Here is a 27,347-nt window from a genome sequence, read left to right on the forward strand (position 1 = left end):
TGTGCCACCCTGTTCTCATGTTGGCTACTTCTCCCCTGCAGGGCACCCCAAACCTTCTTAAAATAGCACATGGAGTATATGTCAAAAAGGACAAATCCTTGTGGAAGTTTACCTTTTATGGAAGTAATCACAGCTACCCATTAGTAAGCCCTTACTATGCGCCCAGCTCCAGGCTACACATTTCAGGTGTATGTCATCCTCACAATAAAATCCAAGGAGTGGTACTAATATTATCCCCATTTCCCAGATGAGGAAAATGAGGCTCAAAGTCCATCTTCCTCGAAAGCCCCTCTCATCCCCCAGAAGCTGAGAACTGATGTGTGTTTTGTCAATGGGCTTCAAGGGCTGTTTCTTGGGGGCCCAGGGACACCTCACAGTTGAACAAAACTGAGATACGCTATCTCCCCAACCAGCAATACAAGAGTGCTCAGGGCCCGTGCCCGTCTGACCCTGGGCTCGGTTTAGAGGCCCCGGGAGAAAAAGCAGCCTCGTGCTGTCCTCTTTCGTGGACACAGCTCGCCCCGTACCCGTCCTCTGCGCCAGCCCGTCCCGGTCCACCCCTCCCCAGAGACCACCCTAATGGCTGGGGGGACCCGAGGGAGGGAGGAGCCGGGAGACCTGGGGTCCCCCTGCATGCAGATCCCATGGGCACGGCTCTGTGACAGCTGTGCCGGCTCCTCCCACGTGGACTGGCTGCCCCAGCTTGGGTGTTCTTTCTGGCTATCTGCAAACTGGTTCATTTACAAATCGACTCCCAGCTCACCTCTGGGAATGCAGCAGGGCTCAGACACATCTGTCCTCCCTCTAAGGCTCTCCCAGATGACATTTCCTGGCTATTACATAATCAAGGAAGCCCAGCCCCCACCAGCCAGGACTCTAATTGGAGAGCTCTTTCCCAAGAGCCCTGGGGACATAACTCTGTCAGCCAAGGGGAGGCCCTCTTACCTCTCAGCCCCTCGGCGCTCCCTCTCCGTCTCCCACACAGACGCGCCCAGGCACACGTATTTACATACCCAGCCCAGTGGGGTAGCTGAGACCACATCTTCTGTTCATGCCACTGGCCGTGTCCAGTGACTTCTATGATCTGTGCTCACCGTGAATTATGCGGCCCTGGGTCCCTCAGACCCACTCCCACCAGGATGTCCCTTCTGAGCACCTCCTCCAGGCCCCCACAGCCCTGTATACTCAGCATGCTGCCGGGAATGTGTCTGTCTTCCTAGCCGGGCTAGGACCTCTCTAGGGAAGGGGCTGAGTCCAACTGCTCCCTGTGCCTTCAGGACCCGAATCGGCCTGGTCCTCAGGGGACACTGGGAGAGTTGATGAAATGGGTCAGTGAATGCAAGGAAGCATCCTAGCCAAAGCCCTGGGGTGGGTGGCCTGGGGAGGTCTGCAAAAGCAGCCTTATGTATAGATTTCCCAGAAACACCACAAAAGGTCCGCTTTTGAAAGACCCAAGACATTCATTAGTCCGTTGTTCAGAGGGGAAACTGAAGGCCAGCTGGGGACAGGTGTTACCTAAGCAGGCACGACCTGTTTGCGGCAGCGCCAGGGACCCAGCCAAGCTCCCCCGGGCCCTCTCTCCACTCTGCCGTGGACTCTGAACCTCGGTAACATGCTCTGGGGGCGTTCTTTTCCTCAGAAATGAAGCCACCACCTTCCGAGCCTTAGGCCCAGCCTGCGCCAGATGCCACCAAGACACAGTCCCGGTGCTCAAGGAGCCATGCAGACATGTACCCAAGAGCTGTAAAGTGGGGTCACGTGGAATAACAGAAATGTGTAAAAGACGGGACACCCAGGGGGACGGGAGAGGTCAGGGGAGGCGTCTTGGAGGAAGTGACATCAAATGGGGTCTCTGCGGAGAGCTGGTGAGAAGGACTAAGTTGGAGTTGGAAGGGGAGAGGAGAGGAAGGGGTGGTCCCATTAAAGACACAGAGACAGGAAATGATCCAGCAGGTTGGGGAACTGCACAAGCCAGGTGGTGAGGCTGAAGGCCGAAGGACAGGAGGGAAACTGTGCTTTGAGGCTGGCCCGAGAGGGGGTGGGGGAGGGAGGGCCGGGCAAGGCCCCATCAGGACGAGCTTGAAAGCCATGCTGATCCAACGGGATTCCAGCTCACAGGTAATGAACCTCATATTTGGGGTCTGTGCGCCCTACCCTGCCCCTTCGCTTGATCTCCCACCATCCCCGGAGTGGCAGGAACCACAGACAGATGCCATCCCTCTCTCTCATTTACCTAGGTAACCTCTGGACCCAGGAACACGCTCTTCTCGGCTCCCTGGAACTCCTCCGAGCCAAGATGTCCTTACATTGTAGAGCTGGGGCTGTGATATGTTAGGAATTGACACTTGCAGAAACGAGTTCGTGTTGACGTTAGAACATGCCGTCCCGAAGGAGACGTCTTGTAAACAGCTTTGGAAATTTGGATGGCCAAAGCACCTTCTCCTGGGTCTGGTGAATGAAAGGGCTAATGGGCCCAGGGCTCCTAGTGGACCCTTTGGGGAGCTGGGAGAGGCCCATATTGGCTGCGGGTTTTCCCACAAGACTCTACCTGCACTGAGAATCGTGGAGCATCTGCTCAGACCCTTGCTGGGGCCTGGGGCTCAGTAAAAAGTCAGAAACAGGAATCACAGGAGGCTGGCAGAGGACAGGGTCTAGTTAGAAGGGCCGTAGGGCCTGGAGCCAGGGCCTCTGTGACCATCACCATGCAGCGTCCGGAGGCCCTGCCCTGGGCTGCCCTTCCCGTCCCATCCCCTGAGGGTGATACTCGGGGCTCGTGGAGAAACCCAGCAAGTTATGGGAGTGCAGGGGTGTTTCTACGGGGCCCAGTGACCAGTAAATCCCAAACTGATGACCAGCTGAGTGGTCCTTTGTCCTCGACTATCTTCCAGGAGGTGCTTCCCTCCGAAAAGGCCTTCTGCCTGGCCTCGGAGATCCAGTCAGGCCTCTGGTGTGACAGATGTGGAAACTGAGCCCCAGCAAGGGGAAGTGGTTGACGGAGGGTCACGCGGCGAGGCGAGGGTGAGGGCGAGGGAGGACCCAGTGCTCCTCACTCCCCACCTCGCCACCCCCACTTCCTGGAGGTGACTCAGCGAGACAGTCGGCACAGGAAGGAAGTGGGAAAGGGAAGCCCAGCCCGCTGGATTCCAGGTCACCACTTCGCTCGTCCGAAGCCACCAACCACCTTGGCCGTGCAGCTCTGCCTCATGCCCATGACCTTTCAGCCCTTCCTTCCCAAGGCCCCAGCTGCTGACCGTTTCCTCCAGGGTCACGCTCACTCGGCCCGTCCAGTGTCTCCAGGGACTCCCTGCTGCAGAGTCCCCTGGTGCTTCCCTCCTGCTAGGTCAGGGGGTCACCTCCACAAGCTTGGTGAGTGGCCAAGCCCGTGTGGGCCAGAGGTTCATGAAAGAGACGAGACGAGGCGCATAATGGCAGCGGCGTGTTTAATGCCTGGGGCTCTAGAGCCAGAATTCAGGTTCCCTCGTCTGCTGCCAGGGGAGCTTGGTGAACTCAGCTCCTTTGTAAGTCTGTAAAATGAGGTGACAGCACTTACTCTGTAGGTCGCACGGAGAACGGGGTGAAATAATTCACATAGAGCCTGCCACAAACTGAGCCGTACGTGGCTCTAGCCATTGCTTACTTCGCTGCAGAGATGTGCACACATCACCTCATCTAATTCTTAGGACCAACCTGTAAAGGAGATACAACTCTTCCCATTTAACCTTCGAGACGCCTGAAGTCCAGGGAGGGGAGGGCACACAGTGTGTGGCTGGCAGAGGCAGGATTTGAACCTGGTTCAATCTGATGGCGGAGCCCCAGCCTTTGCCCACCAGCGGCAGCACCTTTCTCTTGCTGTTGGGTGGTCCTCTGCCCGCGTTTACCCTGCCAGCTGTACGTTGATGTGGGCAGGGCCTCTGTCCCCTCCACTTGGGTTCCAGAACTGTCTCTGCCACTTCCTGGGAGTGAGACTTGGAATCTCCACACCTCTCTGGTCCCGTGCACACACTGAAAAATTGGGCCTCGCCAGCCTTCTTGGGGGGGAGGGGCAAGGGGGGAGGGGCGCCGTGGAGCTCTGTCTGAATGCATGTATTACTCCTGTGACCGGAGTGACGAGGGACCGTGATCAGTGCTGCCTGACCTTGGGGTCCAGGAGGACGAAGCCTAGGGCAGCGTCGCCTCAGCCACCACAGGAGACGTCACAGGCCCCGTTAGCCTGGGGCTCTCCATATGCCGAGAACAGGCCTCTGAGAGTGAGGAAGGAGGGGCTGTAGGTACAAGTCTTGGCTTCACTGGACTAGAAGTTCCGCAAAGAGCAGGACCCGCTCACGGCGCCTATTACGGATGGATGGTTGTGTGCCCCCAATTCCAGCCACAGGGCCACCTGCTGGGTCACCAAGTGGGCCAGCTGCCTCCCCCACTCCCAGCTCCAGCACCGCCACCTCGGAGACCCCTGACTCCCCAGGAAGAAGAGACCATCCCCCTTTGGGAGCCCGATTCCCCACTTCAACTGCAGCATAGCACGATATCACATTCCCCAAATCTGTCTTGAATCCTTGTCGGAATAGGGTGAGGGTTTGAATAAATGAATTATTTTCCACCTGTTTCTCTTGCTGGACTGTAAGTTCCCTAAAGATACATTCTGTGTGTATCCGTCTTCATGATTCTCAGTAACCAGAGCACCTGTGGGGGGTGGTGGGGGGTTGTAGCGTGGTTTCCCTCCCCATCCACGTAGCCCGTGTCCCGTCTCATCACCTTCCCACACTCCCTATTCCCACAGGCCGGGTGTGTTCGAATTGTGTGTAACGTGAAGGACACGGGCAGAGGACCACCCGATGGATTCTACCACCAGCAAAATAACTCGCTTGTGTCCACTGTAGCTCTCCAACGCATTCTGGGCTTCCTTTTGGGTTCCGGGCTTTATTTTCAAAGAGCAAAGTCCCGTTGCTGTAATCTCTTCCCGAAAAATGAGCTGCTATTTAAGATACATTATGGGGTGGCAATGAGGAGTAGGAATCCATCAAAAGCCCCCCCCCCCCCAGTTGTCTTCTTTTTACCTCTACTTTGCTTCTGATGAGTGTATGTGGCTCGCACTTCCAGGACATATCAAACACCGTCTGACCCAGACATGGCTGAATCATGTACAAACCCAGCCTGTCGCCTGACTCGGGGAGCCTGGTGAAGGCAGTATCCAAGCCTTTCAGGACAGCGGTGTGGAAACGAAAAGACACCAGGAGTGTCTGAGAGCCCAGAAACCAGGAAGTGGTTCTAGCTGCTGAGTCTCTGGTTCTCGTCTGAGAAAAGGAGACTAGAACTCGCCCTGCGGAGTTAGGACAGGGTCAGCAGATTACAGTATGTTAAAACAGCTAGCTCAGAGCATGAAAAGAGTCAATTCATTCATTCCACAAATATTACTTTAGCATCAAGTATGGGCCAAACACGGTCTCAGGCACTGGGATTAGCAGTAGACAATGTCATGGTAGCTGGCGATCGGGAAGAGCAAAGTAGGAGATGGGGTAATGGCAATAGGAGGTTTTGCCATTTTAATTAGGGGCTAGAGAGGGCTTCACAGAGAAGAAGGGGACATTTAAGTAAAGGCCTGAGGGAAGTGAGAGAGTGAGCCATGTATATATTTTCCTAGCAGAGGAAACAGCACGTGCAAAGGCCCTGAGGCCAGAGTTTGAGGAGCGGTATGGAGGCCAGAGGATATGGGATATGTGAGAAGTCATTGTAAGCCACATCACTGGGGCTGTGAAGGCATTTATAAGACCCCTGGCTTTTACAGAGACAGAGAGCCACTGGAGGCTTTCCAGACCAGGTCTGACACAACCTGACTTTTAGAACTGATCAATAAGCTTCAGCTTCTCCTTCCCTTCAAAGCCTGATTCAATACCCAGACCTCTGAAACCCCAGCTCATATGCTCTCGCCTTTCTCAGATTTCTTCCAGCTTTCTCAATCTATCCAAACCAGAAGGGCCTCCTCACTTTCTGCCAAGCGCAGGCTGGAAGCGGGCCTTGCGGAGAGACCGTGGTCGGGAAGAGCGAGAAGCAGAGAGGAGTCTTAGGTGGAAGATCTTGACCCCCCCATGCTTCGAAGGCCTCTGCGCCCAGCTCAGCTGCAGCGTGCCCGACGCTAGGTGTAAAGCAATGCTGGGGACCCTGGTAGAGTCCCCAGTGACGCTTCATCCCCCGAGACAGCTCGGCACGGAACTAGGGATTTCCCTCAGCACCTTCACACTGCTTGTCTCCCAAAAGGTGAAGCCATTTGTTTTAAAATACAACAGTTCCCATCTCTCTCAGTGGTTCCTAGCCTTTTTGGGTCCCCTGCTCCTCTGAGAGTCTGCAGAAAGCTAAGCACCCTCTCTTCAGAAGAACACAGGATACGCGTCCATTCTCTTAGAATTTCAGGTGTATCACAGATCCCTGAAAATTCAGCGAAGAAACCGTTATCTGCGCCAACGACATCCCAGTCTGCAGTTCCAACTGAAGGAATGAATGAGTGAACGAACGAAGGAGCCACTGGAAGATAAAGAAGCGGCGTGTGGAGGAGGAACGACAGGGGACGGACAGGACAGACGGACACAGCCACCTCTGGGCACCAGGCTGCTTGCTGATTGGTTCCTGAAGCCTCCACAGGAGCCAGCTCAGAAGTAACGCTCGCCAGGTGTCCCGCGCGAACCGGAGCCCAAGCTCACGTCCTTGAACTTCATCTGCGGCTCTCACCCAAACCTCTGCGTGACCAGCTTCCAAAAAGGTAGCACACACTTCCCTGTCTCTCTCAGGGCGCCCTGCACAGAACGAAACAGAACCTTTCCTGGGGGGCTATGGGGCAACCGTGTGACCATACATCCAGACGTGAAAAGTCAGCCGTCTCTTCCACTCGACGCACGGCTGCGCCGGCTGCTCCCGTGCGTCTGACCCTCCCCGTCCGTCACAGCCCTCTGGCTGGGACCCAGGCTTCCAGCCTCCCGCTCATTTCCTTGTCCTGATACCTCGCCTGGGACACCGGAGCGAACGTCGCACTCGTTCCCAGAGTCACACCTCCTACTGGGAAGCTTTTTACACAGGCTGCTTTTCTTCCAACCATCGTTCAACGTCATGACACAGGGAGCCCTGCAGGGGTGACTAGGGGGGTCGGGGGGTCTCTGGCCACGTGGGGTGCGGCCCCAGAGAGCTCTTCTGATGGAGCCGAGCCTCCACAGCCCCAGAGCCGTGGCTGCTCGGCCTCTCAGGCCCCTCCTCAGCCTTTCACCTCCTCCTTCGCGCCACCGGGGCTGGGCCTCCCCTGAGCCGGCCTGCTCTTCCCCAGCTCTGTTCCTCTGCGTGCGCTGAGCCTGCCACCTGGAACAGAGGTCACCACCTGCTCCCTGCTCGTCTGACGCGCTCTGCCCGCGCCTCGGCTCGCCAGCCTCCTCAGACCCGCTTCCTCCCTTCGTGAATCCCGTGTCCTCACCTCAACTGCCACACTTACTACGTTATATTTCCAGCGTCTCTTTTGAATCTTTGGGGCGGGGTGTGGGAAACAAAGGTAAAGCTTAGATAAATACACGTACAATTGTTTATTTACATGTTCATTTCACGCCCCGTGTCTTATTTACCTTTATTTCCCCAGCAAACAGCACAGGGTGCACCGATGTCCCGGCACATACTGGTTGATAAATATTGCCTTTGTGGAGTTGTTCTCTCTTCACCCTTACGGCTGGCTTATGTGTTGTAACCTCAGTCCCCTGCGGTCGGGTCCATCTCTCCCTGTCCTCTCTGGGCCTCCACTCCCAGTCTGCCGGAACCTGTTAGAATTGTGTGTAGAGCAGTAGGAAATGGGCAGCGAGGAGCTCTCCCCGGAGTCCACAAACCGACTTCCGTTACGGACCTCTCCTACCGCGCCCCAAGTTACCGCTGCCCCCCGTGCAGTTGTGCTTTCTGGGATCTGGGTGGGTGAGGTCACTGGATGGGAAAACTCCTCTAGGGAGTTGTCATAGTAACCATGACTTCCAATTTCATGCAAGAGAGTCCCTGAGAAGAAAACACATTGAGGGTTGGGGAGGAGGGGTGGGAATCCATCAAAAGCCTCCTAACATTGCCCTCCTGTACCCTTTTCTTTGCTTCTCACTGGTTTACATGCTCAAGGTGGATGCCATTGTGTGTGGGCATCTGAGTAGAAGCTGCTTAAAATAGCCACTTGACTATTTCAGGGAGCAGTTGAATATGCATGAAGCTATTTTGGAAAAGACGTCCCTGGCCCAGCCAATCCAAACCCCATCCTTTCCCTTGGAAATGGCAAGAGAAGCTGAATGGGACCTTTCTTAGTCTTTCCCACTGGGGGGGGGGGCGGTTTCAGAAGCCACAGAAACAACACCGTGGCTAATGTTGGCCTTGCAGCCCTGGGAGCTCTGCCTCCTGATTCTGTGGTCACAGAGGCTCCTGGCTGGACAGCTCAGCCCTCCAGAACCCTCCAGAGCCTTGGTGGCCTTCAACGACAACCATGTGACAGTCCAGCTGGCCTAGATCTTTGGGGGGCGGGAGTGTCTCAGAATCTGAGGTACTTCCACCTGTTTACTTGTCCATCCGACACACCTGTGCTGATAGATCAAACGTGTGAGGGAGATATTGGGCGCTGGGGACCCGAGGGTCTCCGAGACGAGTTCATTAGAGGCTGGTAGACAAGAGGAAGTACGGATGATGGCCATATAGTTCAAAAATAAATGGGTAACCAGGAGAAGGAGCCCTCACTTCTTGCTGATGGCTTGAGAAAGAAGACGGCTTTTGAGCTGAGCCTTGGGGGATGGGCAGAAGGCCCACAAGTATAAGAAGGCATGGCAGGCTCAAGGATGGGGACAGCTGGGTGTGGCTGCTGGTGGAATGTTCTAGTGGGAGGCAGGGCGTGCCTGTAAGGAGCTGAGAAAGAAAGGGGGGCCAGACTGTGGAGCGCTGGCAAGTGTCACCTTCTCTAAGCCCTCAGAACGGGCTGGGCAGACCTCCCACCGCATGAACCCGCGCTGCCTGGCGTGCCCCTCTCCTGGCCCGCAATCTAGCCTGGAAGTGTCTTGGGACGAGGACCTGGTCAGGTGCTCCTGGGTATCTCTGCAACCCAGTGCCAGCCAGAATTTTGGTTGAAAATATGACTTCTGGAGCCAGACTGCCTGGGTTCCAATCTAGACTCCGCCTCTTACTAACTGGGGTCTTGGGCAAGTTACCTGACCTCTCTTTGCCTCCGTAAGGTGGCAAAGAGATTAATAGTATCTATCCCTTTGGGTGAGAAGTACACGAGTTAATATATGTAAAGGGCTTAGAAGTGTGTGTGGTACATCCTTAGCAATAATAAACGTCATAACTGTTTCCATTATCCTAACAAGTTTGCCTTTTATCTTGACAGTGGAATACCACTGATGACAAGTTTTTCTTCCAAAAAAACCCAAAAAAAACAAACCCAAAACGAGAAAACCTTACTGCTTTGACTGACACTCAGACATGTTCACTACAAGGAGGAAGGGGGGAAATGCTGGCCCTCACATAACAACCACACTTCTAGGTACAGTTGGACCTCATTATTCATGGAGTCTGTCATTGCAAATTCCACTACTTGCTGAAATTTCTTTGTAACCCCCCAAATCAATACTCCTGGTATTTTTACAGTCATTTGCAGACATGAGCAGAGCAGTGAAAAGTGTAAACCACCCTCCGTGCTTCTTTCCAGCTGAGTCCAAGAAACACAAGCCACCTTCTAGCCTCAGCTCTCGTATGTAAACAATTGTCCCTTTAACAACCTCTTTAGTGCCATTTTTCTTTGCATTTTTATGCTTTTCCTTGGTGATTTTGCTAGGACGTGCCTTACAGAGAAAGTGCATGTGTTAGATAAGTTGCCTTCAGGCATGAGTGACATTACTTTGGCCATGAGCTCAATGTTAATGAATCAACACTATTACCGAAGGTGCTTTTGACAGAAACACACATAAAGTAACATTATGCATTGATCGGTGGACAAGAGTGTTGTGACCAGAGGCTCGCGGGAACCGAATACTGTGCTCCCCGTAGAGCAACGGCTCAGCGATCACTCATTCAGTGTTTGTGGGAACTTCGTAGAACATTAACTACCGTGAATGGCGAGAATCGACTGTACTTTTCTAGACAGATGTAGACTCGGATGCCTTTTGGAGCATACCTTCCACAGGCTTTTGATGCCTTTTTTAAAACGAAAGTCATGCACGAATATGTCGAAGGTATCTTTCCATGTCCATAAATACAGGTCTCCAGATGGCTGCCTCTCTTTGAGCATTTCTTCAGTGATTAACCAGTAGTTTTACTGATGGCCAATTTGGTTGTTTCCTATTACTCACCATTATAAACAATACTGTGGTGAACGCCCTCATCGGCAGTCATGAACTAGGGGACACTGACTCAGTACTTACTAGGGGCACAGCCTCCTGGGAAGAGTTTCCTAAGTATTATCTTAGATGAGGTGCACAACAAGCCTACGATGGTGATGTTATTATTATGCCCACTTTACAGACCAGGGCTCTGATGCTCAGAGAGGTTAAGTAACTTTTCCAGGGTCACACAGCTTAAAGCCAGGTCTCTCTGATCTCTCATGCCTCACTCTTAACCAACATGCTCTGGCTGTCTTCTTCCATACACCATTCCAGGCACTTTTTTATTGTTTCCTTAGGACTACAGTTCAGAAGGGGACTGCTGAGTGGAAGGCATATACATTTGAAAATATGGGTACATATTATTAAATCCACCACCCATCCCAGAAAATGTGTATCAGTTCCCAACCCATGAGGAGTGCTCAAGTATGCCTGGGGCCCCATTCCTCATCTCTCCCAGTATTCTCGTTTTTGAAATAGGCCCCCAGAAGGACATCTTTAATGTGCATCCTTTGACCCCTGGGGACCACATTTTCCCATGCTTACGACACCCTCTATTTTGTCTCGTGCAAATCGCCTGTTCACAAGTTGCCTGCCTGTTTTTCTACTGACGATCTGTCTTCCCTTCATTTATGAGCTCTTTCTTGACTGGTGCTGGTAACCCTCTACCGTCATACAAATGTTGAGTTTGTTATCACCCTTTGACCTTGATTATTGGGGCTTTGGCCCGTGGGGTCTTCACTTGTTTTCTTTCATGACTTCTGGATTTGTTTTACACTTAAGGACGTGTTCTCCATCTCAATACAATACAGACATCCCCTCATTGTTTTTCTTCTAATAGCTTTATGGCTTCATGCTTTTTTTTTTTTAAATCACCCAGAAATTTATTTTGGTACCAGGACTGAGGTATGGACCCAGTTTTGTTTTGTTTTGTTTTTCTTCTGCCAGCTGGTTGTCTTGAGAGCACTGTTTGGAATCTTCTGGCTTTTTGTCTCTAATTCCGAGTGCTGCGCTCACTTATGGCTACTTCTGGGTGCTCTGTTCTCTCCATTGAGCCAAAGGCTTATTCCTTTACCAACACTGACTTTTTCTAAGCTATTTATCCATGCTTATTTTTCCAGAGGTTCTTTCTAATAATTTTATGAAAAACATGGATGGGGTTTTATTTAATTCATAGACCCATTCACAACACCTCCTTGAGCTTATCCTTGGGTATTTTAAGCTTCTGTTTCCGTGGAGACCGGGCCCTTCTACCTCTGTGCTTTCTAACGGGCTCATCCTGGTGCCGTTATCTTCATGGAGACACTTCCCACCAGCCCTGCAGGAAATGACCACTCCCTCACCCAACACTGTGCCTTTCCTATGTCACTTTTCACCCCAAATTACAATGATTGCTTACACTTTGGGCCCTCCAAAGGCAGGGTCCCCATGCTGCCTACTAGTGCCTCCCCAGCCACATCTGGCAGGTGGTCGAGGCCCTGGAGATATTTGTAGGATGAATGAATAAATGAACTGACAAATGAATGACAGACATCTTTCTAGAAAGCTAAAAGGAAAGTGAAAGGACTCTATAACACACACTCACTTTTCCACGAACTTTCATCAGAAAACAAGAGGAGTTTTTCTCTTCCTCCGTCTTGTCTTTGGCTAGCCCCCCCCCCCCGCCCCAGACCAAGTCACAGTCAGAGAACTGGTCGGATGGTCGGGGCTAGCCCGATGTGCCACGTGCAGCCTCTCCCAGCGCCTCTCCCTGAGGCCACCACCCCCACCGAGCAGCCTGGGCACTTTTCAGGGAGGCTCTCGAGCTCTTGAGAGCCCTCCAGAAGAAGGAAGGCAGGCCTTCATGCTGTGCCTGTGCTCGGCTACACTTTCTGAAAAGCACTTTCCTGTAAGATACGGGAGCCCTGAAAGGCTGCTATCACTAGTCCCACTTTGCAAAGAAGACATTGATATCCAGCAAGATGGTGCCCATAGCTTCTAAGTGGCAGGACTGGCTGGAGCTGAGGCCATGGGACTCTAAAGGCCCTGCCTCTCCCATAACAACATCTAGAGCACCCAAGTCTGGGAGGCTGAGGGGCTGTGGCCCAGGAAGGAGTCCCACATGGAGTCAGAGAGTAAGGGTCCTGCCCTGACGAAATCAACAGAGTCCCTAGAGTACTTTTCTTCTCCCAGAACAGCGTGCGATGTCTGTGGACTGTTCCTGAAGAGTATCAGACTTGGTCAAAGAGCCACTGTCCAGGCTGGGGAACGTATGACACAGGCTGTATTGTCGCCAGGGGATGCGGGAGTGGAGCGATGGGGGAGGTGGAAGGTTTGCCATGGGGGGCAGGGGTTGGTCTCCAGCACACATCTGGGGACGCCCTTCCATTTTCTTCTACCCAGCCTGCACAGGGTCAGGGGTTCTTTGCATGGCCCTGCAGTCCCCTCCTGGGAGTCCAGCCAAGCAGCACTTCCTTATTGGGCTGGCAGCTGCTGGGCAGGCCTCGGCTCATTTCTAAGCCTGGATTAAAGATCTGGTTTCTCATGAAAGACCGTGGGTTGGGGGCTAAGACATTTACTGGGCTTGACACTTTGGCCCAGTGCAGACCCCAGGGACATGCCGATGAGCGGCTCTCGGGTCCTGCACGTGGAGCTACATTCTGGGCAGGAAGCAGATCATAAGGAAAATTTCCCAATTCTACCTAGGTGCCACGAGAGAGAGATCGAAGTGCTGCAGGAGCCCAGACTTGGGGGGGTCCAGCAGGGAGCACACAGTGGACGCTGGAGGTCAGGCTGAGGCGTGTGGGCTACAGTTTGAAGCAAGAGTCTTCCAGGATCAGATCTGTGCCATAGAAACAGACCAGCTAGGTATATGTGTTTTTAATAAACAGGTGTGACTTTTAAAGTGAAAACGAAAGGATCTCATTTGGGAAAAAACAACACCAAACATATGGAAAGAGAGCAGATGGATACGGGCCTGGTTGAAGGGCTCACCTAGGTGGTGTCGATGAAAGGAAAGAGTCCCAGACTTGGAACGGGAGAGACCCACACTCAGGCTCAAGTCTCTGCCACAGACTTGCTGGGGGACCTGGAGCAAATTACTTCCCCATCTCCACCCCAGGTCCCTCACCTGCTGTCACCCAAGACACACGTCATCGGGATAGAAGGGGATGTCAAAGGACACATACATTTTTACATACTTGACCAAGGTAAAGCATCCAGGCGAGGCTCCAGCAGGCCTAGATGCACAGCTGGGGACGTCGTAGACACCCTGCTGCAAACACATCACCCAGCAATTTCTCGGGAAGTCTCTCAGCTGTTCCAGCTCAAATCAAAGCCTGTCCTGTACAAACACGGCCCCGTCCACAGAAGCAATCACCCGTGTGTTCGGTGGGCCACCTGCCCGCTAGGTCCAGCCTGCTGGGCCATGAACATCAACAACGGCCCCTTCCTGGTGGGAGAAGGAACAGGGAGCCGGCTTGTTCTCCCCGAGCAGAGGACTGGCCGGTGACGGGGAACATTTTAAGGTGGGACGCTCCTTCCTGCACCGTTGGCAGCTGTCTACATAAGGCGTCCATTATGTGCGGGCCCCAAGGCCAGCAGGCCTAAGAGGCTAAGCTAAAATTAGTGTCCACTGTGCCCCCGCCAGAGACACAGAACATCCGAGGGTCAGATGCCTCCAGCCGGCTGCCCGGGGTTGGGGAGGGCACAGGACAGCTGTGGCAGCTGCCGCCTCCCGTGCCTTCCAGGGCCCTGCTCCAGCAGCTCGGCTCGAGGTAAAAAATAGAATGCAGAGTATAATCCCAAATAGATTTTTAAGAAATCTGTGTGTAGAAAAAATGGGGGAGAGGGACACCTAAGAGGCTGTATCTCAGTCTTCAACGTGAAAGAGTGGGTGAACTTTATTTTCTGTTCTGGTACTTTCCAAAATGTTCTCAATAAATTATGTATTACTTTTGTAACCAGAAGAAAACACAAGAAAAGACCCCTGTAGGTTGTATATTTATGCCAAATCTCACTTAATATACATTTTAAATTTATAAAAATGATTACATCACGCACCCGGAAGGCATGTAGTGTATCTGTGTGTGTGTGTGTGTGTGTGTAAATATATTTATATATCTAGTCGACTGGTGTTGGCAACTTTGAATCCCAGGATGTCAAAGCTAGCTGGTGTTAAAGATCGAGGTGTTCCAACCTTCATTTTATAGAGGAAAAACCAAGGCCCTGGGAGCAAAGCAGAAAGCTGAGAAAACACTGTTTCCTGAGTCTGGTCCTTAGAGGCGTTTCCCCCAAACCCTACCCCCTTTAATTCTGTAGTTGTTTCTCTTCCCACTTTAAGTGGAGTTGGAAACTGGGGTACAGAGAAGCGAATTCATCACCTAAGGGTGCCCAGCTAGGAAGCCACAGACCTAGGTCCCAAGCCTGGTTTTCCATTTGTAACCCACAGGGCTTGAAGAAAGCGTCTTTGAAAACCACCTGCTCCTTGAAGTCTCAGTCAGAAAGCAATTTCTTACAGGAACAAGTTTTGAACTGTCTTTCCTGGGCCCCTCTTGGGTGGTGCATGCCTTCCCTGCCTCTGGAGGTAAGGGGGAGTGAGGGCTTAGGGTCCTGTTGCCAGACCAGTCCCCGGGGCCTTAGAGGGAACTGGGGACAGACAGTGTGCAGGGACACGAATAGCACAGGGCCTGCCCCTTCCGCATGTGGGAGGGGAGGGCTGCAGGGGAAGGTGCCAGTCAAACTCTCTCTTCTCCGGTCCAGTGCTCCGGACCTGGCAGTGCCTGGAGGCAACGCCAGCTGGGACCTGAGGCCTCTGCTCTAGCTGCAGCCTCTGTCAGCACTGCCCGTCCCCATCCTCATTTTCGGCCCCACCTCTTCGGGCTGTTTCACCCGCGCACTGGTGCATTCTTGTTAGCGAGCACAGGTTTATGGAGCACCTACTATGTGCTACAGGCGAGCAGAACCCGACCCTGGCGGTAGCTCCAGGTCTCAGAGAGGGCTTACTGTTCCGGCTGCCCTCGGCCCTTCAAGCGCGGACTCTGAGGCCAAACTGCCCGGGTCCAGCCTGGCGAGGCGACTTCCCAGCTGTGCGTGCTTGCGACAATTACTCAGCCTCTCTGAGCCTCGGTCATCCTCATCGGTACAGGAGGATGATAACAGCGCCTGCTTGGTGGACTTGGGCAAGTCAAGTGTAAATGCACACAAAGCTCTTAGAATGGTGCCTGGCAGGTAGCAAGTGCAAAGCAATCATCCGTTGTAAGAATGACTTTTATTACTACCATCTGGCTAAGCCTCCCTCCTGAGGATGCCCCCGGCTCCTGCCCTCTGGCTCCCCCTCCTCTCTGGTCCCCTAGCTCTTTGAATGCCCCCATGAGAGCGCCTGCGGCGATGCCGTGTGGGCCTCAGAGGGCCTGTCCACCTCCCTCTCTGCGCGTGGGGCAGGGACCCAGCGTCACTCATCTCCATCCCTGCTCCCGGCACAAACACCACAACAGCAGCCCCGGGGCCACTTCAGAGCTGTGGGTCACGTGCGCCCTCAAGGCCAGCCAAAGAAAGCCCCAGAAGCTCCTCACCGCCTGGCACTAGAGCTTGCCTATCGGCCTTCTCATGAATCTTGTTGATGCTATTTGTCTTAAACTGTGAGGACTGGCCCCAGATGCGACCCTCCCGAGCTGACAAGGGGGCGGGGTGCTCGGCTTCCTTGAATGCTTCCTGTGACGGGGAGCTCTGCAGGGCCGGTCATCATAAACTCCCCTCATGGATGCCCCGCACCAAGACGTCTCCTGTGGGCTCTGCATGGCACACACGGGTCCCTCCGCCTGGCACCCCCGCCCTCCCTTCCCGCCTCCCCCCCGCAGCTGACAGACTCCTCCTGAGCCCTCCGTGGATGGCTCACACGCCCCTCCCCCACAGCGCGTTTCCTTTCTTACAGTGCATTGCAATCTACTGGTTTACATGTCCCTTCTGGAGAAGGCACCAGCTCACCCCTGCCTGGATTCCCATGTCCACCAGTGCCTGGAATGGAAGGGGTGTCAGGAAAGTTCTGCTGCGTGAACTTTGATAAGGAAAATCAAGGTAATTGGCCTGCCTGCCTGTTAAGAAACAGGTGCTAACTGCTCATGCCACCTTTGGGGGCAAAAACTCACAGGCCCTTCTCCGTTCCCCTGCCTGGCAGCAGGCCTGCTCCATCACAGGGCTGGAGCTGGTGGAGAAGCGTGGGCGTAACGGCTGACTGTCCAGTGGCCAGGGAACCGGACTTTCACCTGCTCGGGCAGAAGGTTCTGGAATCAACGGAGCAGGCAGGTGTTCTAGAGACAAAGACCCCAAGGCTCAGGCTGGTCACACTGTTCCTCAAGGAAGTGACACAGCAGGGCTGGAACCCTTGCTGCTGGGCCCCAGAGCCCACTCTTTCTACTCTCCCGTGAGATGAGAGATGTGAGAGCATTTTAAGTGCTGCCACGAGAGGAAACTGTAAAAGGATAAAATTGTATAGTATTACCCGCCACACAGAAAATGACTCTAGGACAGGGACCACCTTGTTATTGGTGGACAGGAGAGGGCTGGAAAGGGTCTTACTGACAGCACTGGGTCCTTAAAGGGGTGCTGTCACGGGGGGTGGCCTGGTCTTCAGGGATGGTGGAAGTGGGGACAGGGAGAGCCGGGGGACTAGGGGGTTCTGATGGCAAGCCCCGCAGCCCTCTGCCAGAGAGGCTCTGCCACAGGACAGGGGGCCAGGGGGCCTGCAGATGCTCTGTGTGGGAGACCTGAAGGGCCCCAGAGGGGCCACAGACACTTCTACAAGGGGTGTCCTGCCCTGGGCAGGTTTACTGAGTTCTAACCGAGCCCCTCTTCCTAGCTTGCAGCCCCTTGCCGAGGCCCAGGGGCCTCTCCTGGCCCCACAGAGCTAACTACCGCCCTTCCTTGATCATGCAGGGCCCAATCCGAGCCCCTCGGCACGGCCGTCCGAAGCCCTGCCCACTTCTCTAGGCCTCACCTCTATCCCCTCCTGTCCTGTGCCCACGTCTCAGCCACTGCTCCTTTGCACTTGCTGTCTTCTCAGCCTAGAATGCCCTTCTTCCATTTTTTTTTTAAACCTGGTAAACTTCTTTTCATCCTTCAAAGCCCAGTTCAAGTCAAGTCAAGTCACCTCAAACAGTCTTCCGTAAACCACCCTACTAGCAAACCCAGACGGAAAGGAACCCTCCTGCCTTGCCGGGTTTCCCGTACTGTAGCGATCTGCACAGCATCTCCTCCTTCAGACGGGACATCTTCTGAGGTCTGTGATGTGCCTTAGTCATCATATTCAGTACCCCGTTGGCCCCATTTTTCTGGGCAGCTGCCCCAGCCTGCCCTGCAGCTCTGCCCATGAGCTTTGGCCCCGTACGCGCTCCTTTCTAATGAGTGCCTCCCACCTCGTGTTGCCGCTCACCCAGCTTGATCGTCACACCCACATTCTGCTGCGGGCCTGCCCGGGCTCTCAGCACACGGATGGCCTCCGCCCTGCCCATCTGGGCACCGCATCCTCTAGCGACCATGGTGTTCTGCCCAGCCACGAGAGGGCAGGCAGGGGCTAGTGACCATCTAGGTCTGAGTTTGAGTTCAAGCAGAGTTTGCTAGAAGGGACACAGGTCCTTCCCCCAAATGCACGCAGGCACACGCACAGCACACACACAGCCGGCCCAGGCCCTCTGTGGATGTGAGGTCCAGAGAGCCATCGGACAGGGAAGTGGCAGACAGCCGCGATGGCGTCTCCACTGCCTCTCTCTGCCATTCCACGGCCTTGGCTGGAGCCTGGAACAACTGGCTTATGGTCTGCCCAGTTCACTGAGTCCCACTGTCTCCATTTTCAGACAGGGAAACAGAGCCCCAGAAAGGGAAGTTCTTGCTTGAGATTCTTCTGAGCCGTAAAGGCAGACCTGGGGTCAGAACCAGTTCCCTGGCTTTCATCCCAGGACACGTTCCCACCGCCATATGCTGCCATTTGCAGAAACGCCAGCTGCAGGACTCTGGACATGTGGTAGCTTTCTCCTTAAGTCTCCTCAGAGTGGGGGCTCAAGTCTCCTGCCAAGGCTGAAGTCATTCCCAACTACCTCCTGGCCACAAGCACAGCACCGTGGCCTTTGGGCTGCACTGAGATTGCTCTGTGTCCTGGGGTGCCTGGGGTGCATGGGGAGAGATAGAGGGAGCTTACCTGCCAAAAGCCAGCCGTGGTCTCATGGTTGAGATGCGTCAGAGATTTCTAAGAGCTTGGAGGACTGTGTTGGAGGGAGGCCTGTGGGAAGTAGAGAAAGTGAGAATATTATTCCACCGCCATCTGTCAGCTTACGCTTGACTTGGAAAAATGCACCCAAAAATGGCGAGCACAGCCCTGCTGAGAATGGCCTCACAGCCAAGCTCCAGTCACCCCCACTCCTCCAACATGGTCATCACCGGGTCAAGATCAGACTGCCCCAGGGAGGCAACCCCAGCCTCACAACCGCACTTGCAGAGCCACGAGTCTAGCCACCAGCCCTGCATTCGGTTTCTGCTCTCAGGCTGGGAAACTCTCACTTTCCAGCGCTCCTTGGGGAAAACAGCCCCTCATGGGCTCCCTGAGCACCGTTCGTCATCACTCACTCATTCTTGCCTTCATTATTCATTCACTCATGTGAGCATTTGATAGCCATTTGGGAAAGCCATTAGATGCTGGTGTCAGTTCTCACAGAGCGAGAGCCGCTGAGAGTGACAGCTCAGGTCTTAACACACGCAAGATGAATGCCACAGGCTCCCAATGCCCATCCCGGTGGGTTTCCTCCCTCCTCTGAGCGACCTCTGCGCCGGACGCCAGGCAAAGCACTTCGCATGTGCCATGCAGGATGGCATGATGCTTCCCACCCTTTTCAGCACCAGGGCTCCTTTTTCTGTGAAAACATTTCTCAAGACTCCTCGTAACTATGCACTTAGCATCTTTTCACTGGGCAAATAAAGAATAACACAAAAGCCACAATGAACGTAATGCTTTACAATTAACTCGTATTTTAGTAATCACAGCACTACCATGTATATTTAAATAACGGTTACACGTACTCATTCGAAACATGTTATTTATGCCTTCTGGGCTCAAGGTGTTGATCCCTTAGGAATCCATTCAGTCAATATTCGTTCAATAGATATTTATGGAGCATCTCTGAGATGGCTGGCCCATGGCCCACAGGTTACGGACCCCGGTACATGGGGGAGAGCGGTGGCTCTGCAGCGAGGCATGCTCAAACCCAAGTCCAGTTCAAACTGGACGTCCGCCCATGGGCAGCCCACTCAGCCTTTCTCCAGCTTGCAGTCCTCATGAGTAAAAGCAGACATGATGATCCTGACATTCACTGGACAGGTGCTACGAGGATGAAATGAAATAGTAGAAAGCAACCAGGTCAAGGCCTGGCGTAAAGCAGAAGCTCAACAACTGGGCACCGGAGGATTATCCTCATTGTTACCATCATCCTCATCCCCATAATTCCCATCACCACCACCACCACCACCATAAACATCATCATCATTACCGTTGACAGCACGGTCACCTTCATCACCGTCACCACCACCACCATCATAAACATCATCATCATTACCATTGACAGCACGGTCACCCTCATCACCGTCACCACCACCACCATCATAAACATCATCATCATTACCGTTGACAGCACCGTCACCATCATCACCGTCATCACCACCACCATCATAACCATCATCATCATTACCATTGAGAGCACCGTCACCCTCATCACCATCACCACCACCAAAATAAACATCATCATCATTACCATTGACAGCACCATCACCCTCATCACCGTCACCACCACAATCATAAATATCATCATCATTACCATTGACAGCACCGTCACCCTCATCACCGTCACCACCACCACCATCATAAACATCATCATCATTACCATTGACAGCACGGTCACCATCATCACTGTCATCACCACCACCATCATAAACATCATCATCATTACCATTGACAGCACTGTCACCCTCATCACCGTCACCACCACCACCATCATAAACATCATCATCATTACCNTCCAGCGCTCCTTGGGGAAAACAGCCCCTCATGGGCTCCCTGAGCACCGTTCGTCATCACTCACTCATTCTTGCCTTCATTATTCATTCACTCATGTGAGCATTTGATAGCCATTTGGGAAAGCCATTAGATGCTGGTGTCAGTTCTCACAGAGCGAGAGCCGCTGAGAGTGACAGCTCAGGTCTTAACACACGCAAGATGAATGCCACAGGCTCCCAATGCCCATCCCGGTGGGTTTCCTCCCTCCTCTGAGCGACCTCTGCGCCGGACGCCAGGCAAAGCACTTCGCATGTGCCATGCAGGATGGCACGATGCTTCCCACCCTTTTCAGCACCAGGGCTCCTTTTTCTGTGAAAACATTTCTCAAGACTCCTCGTAACTATGCACTTAGCATCTTTTCACTGGGCAAATAAAGAATAACACAAAAGCCACAATGAACGTAATGCTTTACAATTAACTCGTATTTTAGTAATCACAGCACTACCATGTATATTTAAATAACGGTTACACGTACTCATTCGAAACATGTTATTTATGCCTTCTGGGCTCAAGGTGTTGATCCCTTAGGAATCCATTCAGTCAATATTCGTTCAATAGATATTTATGGAGCATCTCTGAGATGGCTGGCCCATGGCCCACAGGTTACGGACCCCGGTACATGGGGGAGAGCGGTGGCTCTGCAGCGAGGCATGCTCAAACCCAAGTCCAGTTCAAACTGGACGTCCGCCCATGGGCAGCCCACTCAGCCTTTCTCCAGCTTGCAGTCCTCATGAGTAAAAGCAGACATGATGATCCTGACATTCACTGGACAGGTGCTACGAGGATGAAATGAAATAGTAGAAAGCAACCAGGTCAAGGCCTGGCGTAAAGCAGAAGCTCAACAACTGGGCACCGGAGGATTATCCTCATTGTTACCATCATCCTCATCCCCATAATTCCCATCACCACCACCACCACCACCATAAACATCATCATCATTACCGTTGACAGCACGGTCACCTTCATCACCGTCACCACCACCACCATCATAAACATCATCATCATTACCATTGACAGCACGGTCACCCTCATCACCATCACCACCACCACCATCATAAACATCATCATCATTACCATTGACAGCACGGTCACCCTCATCACGGTCACCCTCATCACCGTCACCACCACCACCATCATAAACATCATCATCATTACCATTGACAGCACGGTCACCCTCACCACCGTCACCACCACCACCACCATAAACATCATCATCATTACCGTTGACAGCACGGTCACCCTCATCACCGTCACCACCACCNGGTGGCTCTGCAGCGAGGCATGCTCAAACCCAAGTCCAGTTCAAACTGGACGTCCGCCCATGGGCAGCCCACTCAGCCTTTCTCCAGCTTGCAGTCCTCATGAGTAAAAGCAGACATGATGATCCTGACATTCACTGGACAGGTGCTACGAGGATGAAATGAAATAGTAGAAAGCAACCAGGTCAAGGCCTGGCGTAAAGCAGAAGCTCAACAACTGGGCACCGGAGGATTATCCTCATTGTTACCATCATCCTCATCCCCATAATTNGCATGGTCACCATCATCACCATCACCACCACCATCATAAACATCATCATCATTACCGTTGACAGCACGGTCACCCTCATCACCGTCACCACCACCACCACCATAAACATCATCATCATTACCATTGACAGCACCATCACCCTCATCACCGTCACCACCACCACCATCATAAACATCATCATCATTACCATTGACAGCACGGTCACCCTCATCACCGTCACCACCACCACCATCATAAACATCATCATCATTACCATTGACAGCACGGTCACCATCATCACCGTCACCACCACCACCATCATAAACATCATCATCATTACCATTGACAGCACGGTCACCCTCATCACCGTCACCACCACCACCATCATAAACATCATCATCATTACCGTTGACAGCACCGTCACCCTCATCACCATCACCACCACCATCATAAACATCATCATCATTACCATTGACAGCACCGTCACCCTCATCACCGTCACCACCACCATCATCATAAACATCATCATCATTACCGTTGACAGCACGGTCACCATCATCACTGTCACCACCACCATCATAAACATCATCATCATTACCGTTGACAGCATGGTCACCCTCATCACCGTCACCACCACCATCATAAACATCATCATCATTACCATTGACAGCACCGTCACCCTCATCACCGTCACCACCACCATCATCATAAACATCATCATCATTACCGTTGACAGCACGGTCACCTTCATCACCGTCACCACCACCACCATCATAAACATCATCATCATTACCATTGACAGCACGGTCACCCTCATCACCATCACCACTACCACCACCATAAACATCATCATCATTACCATTGACAGCACCGTCACCCTCATCACCGTCACCACCACCACCATCATAAACATCATCATCATTACCATTGACAGCACGGTCACCCTCATCACCGTCACCACCACCACCATCATAAACGTTATCATCATTACCGTTGACAGCATGGTCACCCTCATCACCGTCACCACCACCACCATCATAAACATCATCATCATTACCATTGACAGCACGGTCACCCTCATCACCGTCACCACCACCACCATCATAAACATCATCATCATTACCGTTGACAGCACGGTCACCCTCATCACCGTCACCACCACCACCATCATAAACATCATCATCATTACCATTGACAGCACGGTCACCCTCATCACCGTCACCACCACCACCATCATAAACATCATCATCATTACCATTGACAGCACCGTCACCCTCATCACCGTCATCACCACCACCATCATAAACATCATCATCATTACCATTGACAGCACCGTCACCCTCATCACCGTCACCACCACCACCACCATAAACATCATCATCATTACCACTGACAGCACCGTCACCATCATCACCGTCACCACCACCATCATAAACATCATCATCATTACCATTGACAGCACCGTCACCATCATCACCGTCACCACCACCATCATACACATCATCATCATTACCGTTGACAGCACGGTCACCCTCATCACCGTCACCACCACCACCATTATAAACATCATCATCATTACCATTGACAGCACTATCACCCTCATCACCGTCATCACCACCACCATCATAAACATCATCATCATTACCATTGACAGCACCGTCACCCTCATCACCGTCACCACCACCACCATCATAAACATCATCATCATTACCGTTGACAGCACCGTCACCCTCATCACCGTCATCACCACCACCATCATCCTTCTTCCTTCTCTTTTCTGAGGCCAAGTCACTTGTCCTTGCCCCTTTAATAGGATACACAGTAGTATCTAACTTATAATAGAATTACTTGTATTCACATCTTTCTCAGGTTCACGTCCAGCTCTACAACTTCAGAGTTGTGTGAACTTGGGTAAGTTACTGTCTGACTCGGTTTCCTTATCTGTAAAATGGGACAGTAGTTTGAGTAAATTCATGGAACTATTGTAATGATTAAATGANGTTGACAGCACCGTCACCCTCATCACCGTCATCACCACCACCATCATCCTTCTTCCTTCTCTTTTCTGAGGCCAAGTCGCTTGTCCTTGCCCCTTTAATAGGATACACAGTAGTATCTAACTTATAATAGAATTACTTGTATTCACATTTTTCAGGTTCACGTCCAGCTCTACAACTTCAGAGTTGTGTGAACTTGGGTAAGTTACTGTCTGACTCGGTTTCCTTATCTGTAAAATGGGACAGTAGTTTGAGTAAATTCATGGAACTATTGTAATGATTAAATGAGATAATGTATATAAAAGTGCAACACAATATCTAGTGTGTGGTAAATGCTCGATAGTTGCTGGTCATTGTTGTTTGTGGCAGTATTATTTGTAGTAGTTAATCGCATTATCATTTGTCTTCCTAGCCTGTGAGTGCCTGAGGGCAGAGACCATTCCAGATTCATCTTGGTCTCTCCATAGAGTCTAGCACAGGGCCTGTCTCCCAATGGATATTAGTAAATGTTTGCTAAAATTGTCTTGGAGGCTCACAAAAAAATCAGATACAAAAGAACTCAAGGGACAGGAGCCTGGGACATGGCCCAGGACAGAGGCCTGATGGGATCCTGAAAAACTTCAACGAATCTCCTGAGGAGAGCCATTTGTTACCCAAGCCAATCTGTAGGCCTGCTAGGAACATTCGTTCACTCATTCATTCAATCATTCATTCATCAAACTGACCAAATTTTCACTCTGGTCCAATAACAAATCCTTGCCCAGTGCTTTTCTTTCTTCTTTTTTTTTCCTATTGTGAAATCTTGTTTCCATCTGCCTTGTCATCCGGTCTCCACAAAAGTGCTTGGAGGCAGGTAGCATAGGTACTGAGAGTAAAGAAAGGAAGCTCAGAGAGGTGACGAAAGTTGCCAAAGGGCACACAGCAGTCAAGGCCATGGTGGGGAGTGGGACAAGTCCCTTTCATGACCTTGGCTCCTCCCCAGTGGCCCTGGGATGTCAAGTACTTTACAAATCCCGGGTCATTTTTTCCCACTGCCCAGTTCACTTCTCGACAAACAAGCGTGAATTAAATTATCTCGGTTCTTCTTTAACGTGTCTGTTGGGGGAGAGCGCCTCTAAGTTCTACGAGGGCCACACAGTCTACAGTTTGATGCTGACCCCAGACTGCCTGGGTTCAAATCTTGGCTCTGACACTCATTAGCTGTGCGATCTTGGACAAATTATTTAACCTCTCTGTGCTTCAATCTCTTCATCTATCAAGAAAGGATAAGCTCTACCTTTGGGGTTGTTGTGAATATTAAATGAGCTAATCCAGGTACCGTGTCCGGGGTAGCACCTGTCCACAGTAAGGGTTAGTTATAATTATTACTCACGATGCATCCCTGTACCTACAGCAAGGCCTGGCACATGGAAAATCCCCAGCAACCCCTTGTTGGATCTTTGAATGGATGAAACAGTCCCTGGAAAGAGCTCAAGTGTGGATGAGCAAGTCAAAAGAGTAGCCGGAGCTCTGGCCCCCAGGAATCTAGGGTCTCCCGTTCCTGGGCCACAGCCAACTCTCGGAGGAAGGAGATTGGTTATTCCAGGACTCAAAGGCCCTTCCACTTCTCCAAGAGATTTTATACCCAATGAAGGGAAGTAAATATGAGTGGTGATTGAGGACATGGGCTCTCGAGTCACATAATTAAATTCAAGTCCTTGCTCGTCACTCTGTCACTCACTAGTTACGTGCTTACCTCCCTGTATCTGCCTCAGTTTCCTTATCTGTAAAATGGGGATACTTACTCCTACCCTGGAGGGATGCTGGGTGGATGAAATGTCATCTGGAGGAGGTACAGCCTTCCGTACCTGGCCCCCGTCCACTGTGACAGTGATCATGAGCCTGACAAGGTCGACAGCAGCTGAGTGTGATGGAGCTCATCCCCTGGACCGTCCTGTGCCAGGTGCTGCTTCCAGCGCACTCTCCCTCACCTGGGCTTTGGATGCCTCTGCCAGGGATAGGGCTTGTCAGAGCCGCCTGGGCTCCACTCTCGAGGCCAAAAAGCTGCTGTGAAAAGCACATTCTCTAGTTGGCCCCAGCGCAGACGGCCCCGTGGAGGCGAGACAGCTGCTCAGGGAGCGGCCCCCTGCGGAGCGTGGTCTCCAGAGAACCCCCCCTTGGAGAGTCCCTCCTAAGTGCCAGCGCCAGCAACTCGCAGCCGGCGCACAGCTGCTTCCAAGGCAGTCGCCGTTCCCACGGGGGCTGCACACCCCTGTGCTCAGGTTCTCCGGCCAAGACCCGAGGCTGGCAGCGCTTCCTGCTAGTGGAAAGGAACAAACACCTACCGAGTCAGAAACTTTCCATTCCTGGTCTCGTTCACCCTCCCAGCAGCCTGTGGGTGGGCACCGTGGTCTCTCCATGCGGCCGCTGTGCGACCCTGAATAAACCAGCCACCCCACGGTTCAGCTTCCTCATCAGTGCACACCATGTAAATATCCTCATTTATTAAACCCATCCTGCGGCGAAGGGAGCAGAGGCGCAGACAGGGGGTGCAGTGTCCGGGATCGTGCAACGGACAAGTGACAAAGCTGGAGGGAGCTGTTTGGCTTCAAAGTTGGTTCATTCATTCATTCATTCATTCATCCATCAATTCCGTTTCGAAGGCCCACCATGTATGTGGTCGGCGCTGGGGGCATACTCTCTCTCTTTTAAAATATCTTCCTATGATTGAGTGCCCACCACTCTGAAGACCCTAACACTGAAGTCAATTCCACATAACCAAGACACATGCCATCCTTCCCCTGTGCCAGGCACTGTGCGAGGTTCTGCTGTTAGGGATCATGTGGAATCCGCACGACAATACCATGCAGTTGACTGTCTTATCCCCTTGACAGGTGACAACACGAGCCGCTCAGAGAGGCACGGAACCCGCCCACATTCACAAACATGGAGCCTGACGGGAGCCCGAATCAGCCCACCCTCAAAGCCACTCTCTTCCCTTCCCGCCATGTTGCTCCTTTCTCGCCCGACTCCCACCTGGCCCCCAGGCTCTGGAAGTCCCTCACCTGGCAGAGCAGGGCAGCTGCCAGCGCTAGTGGCCGACGCCCCCACCCTGGACCTTCAGGACTCTGTGCCTCCCTGGTGCCCCTGGTTGCTTATATCTTGCCCACTTCCAAAAACAGAGCATGAGGAAGATTAAAGGATACAAGCATTGACTAAGGCTCGAACATCAGACGAAAGCTGAGTCTACACGTGAAGGGACAGGGCAGGGTGGAAGGAAGCGTCTGGAAGGACAATGCCCTGTGCGCACAGGGCTTAGAGACATGGGTGCTTTCACATCGCTGCTGGTAGTGGAAGTCGGCAGAGTGTTTTCGAAAGCAATTTCACAGCTTTCACCAAGAGCTCTGCCTCACAGACATCCATACTTTG

General features: G+C 52.5%; 1 protein-coding gene across 6 annotated transcripts in view; it reads right to left on the reverse strand.

Moving 5' to 3' along the window:
- Window positions 1-27,347, reverse strand: part of HIVEP3 (HIVEP zinc finger 3) — a 376,034-nt gene that overhangs the window by 135,991 nt on the left and 212,696 nt on the right. For all 6 annotated transcript variants that reach the window (XM_034650318.1, XM_034650304.1, XM_034650313.1 and 3 more), the window contains one exon: window positions 18,529-18,609. The gene's annotated coding sequence lies outside the window, so the exon portion shown is untranslated. The remainder of the gene's footprint in view (window positions 1-18,528; window positions 18,610-27,347) is intronic.

This window comes from Ailuropoda melanoleuca, chromosome 2, assembly GCF_002007445.2.
Source record: "Ailuropoda melanoleuca isolate Jingjing chromosome 2, ASM200744v2, whole genome shotgun sequence".
Lineage (NCBI taxonomy): Eukaryota > Metazoa > Chordata > Mammalia > Carnivora > Ursidae > Ailuropoda > Ailuropoda melanoleuca.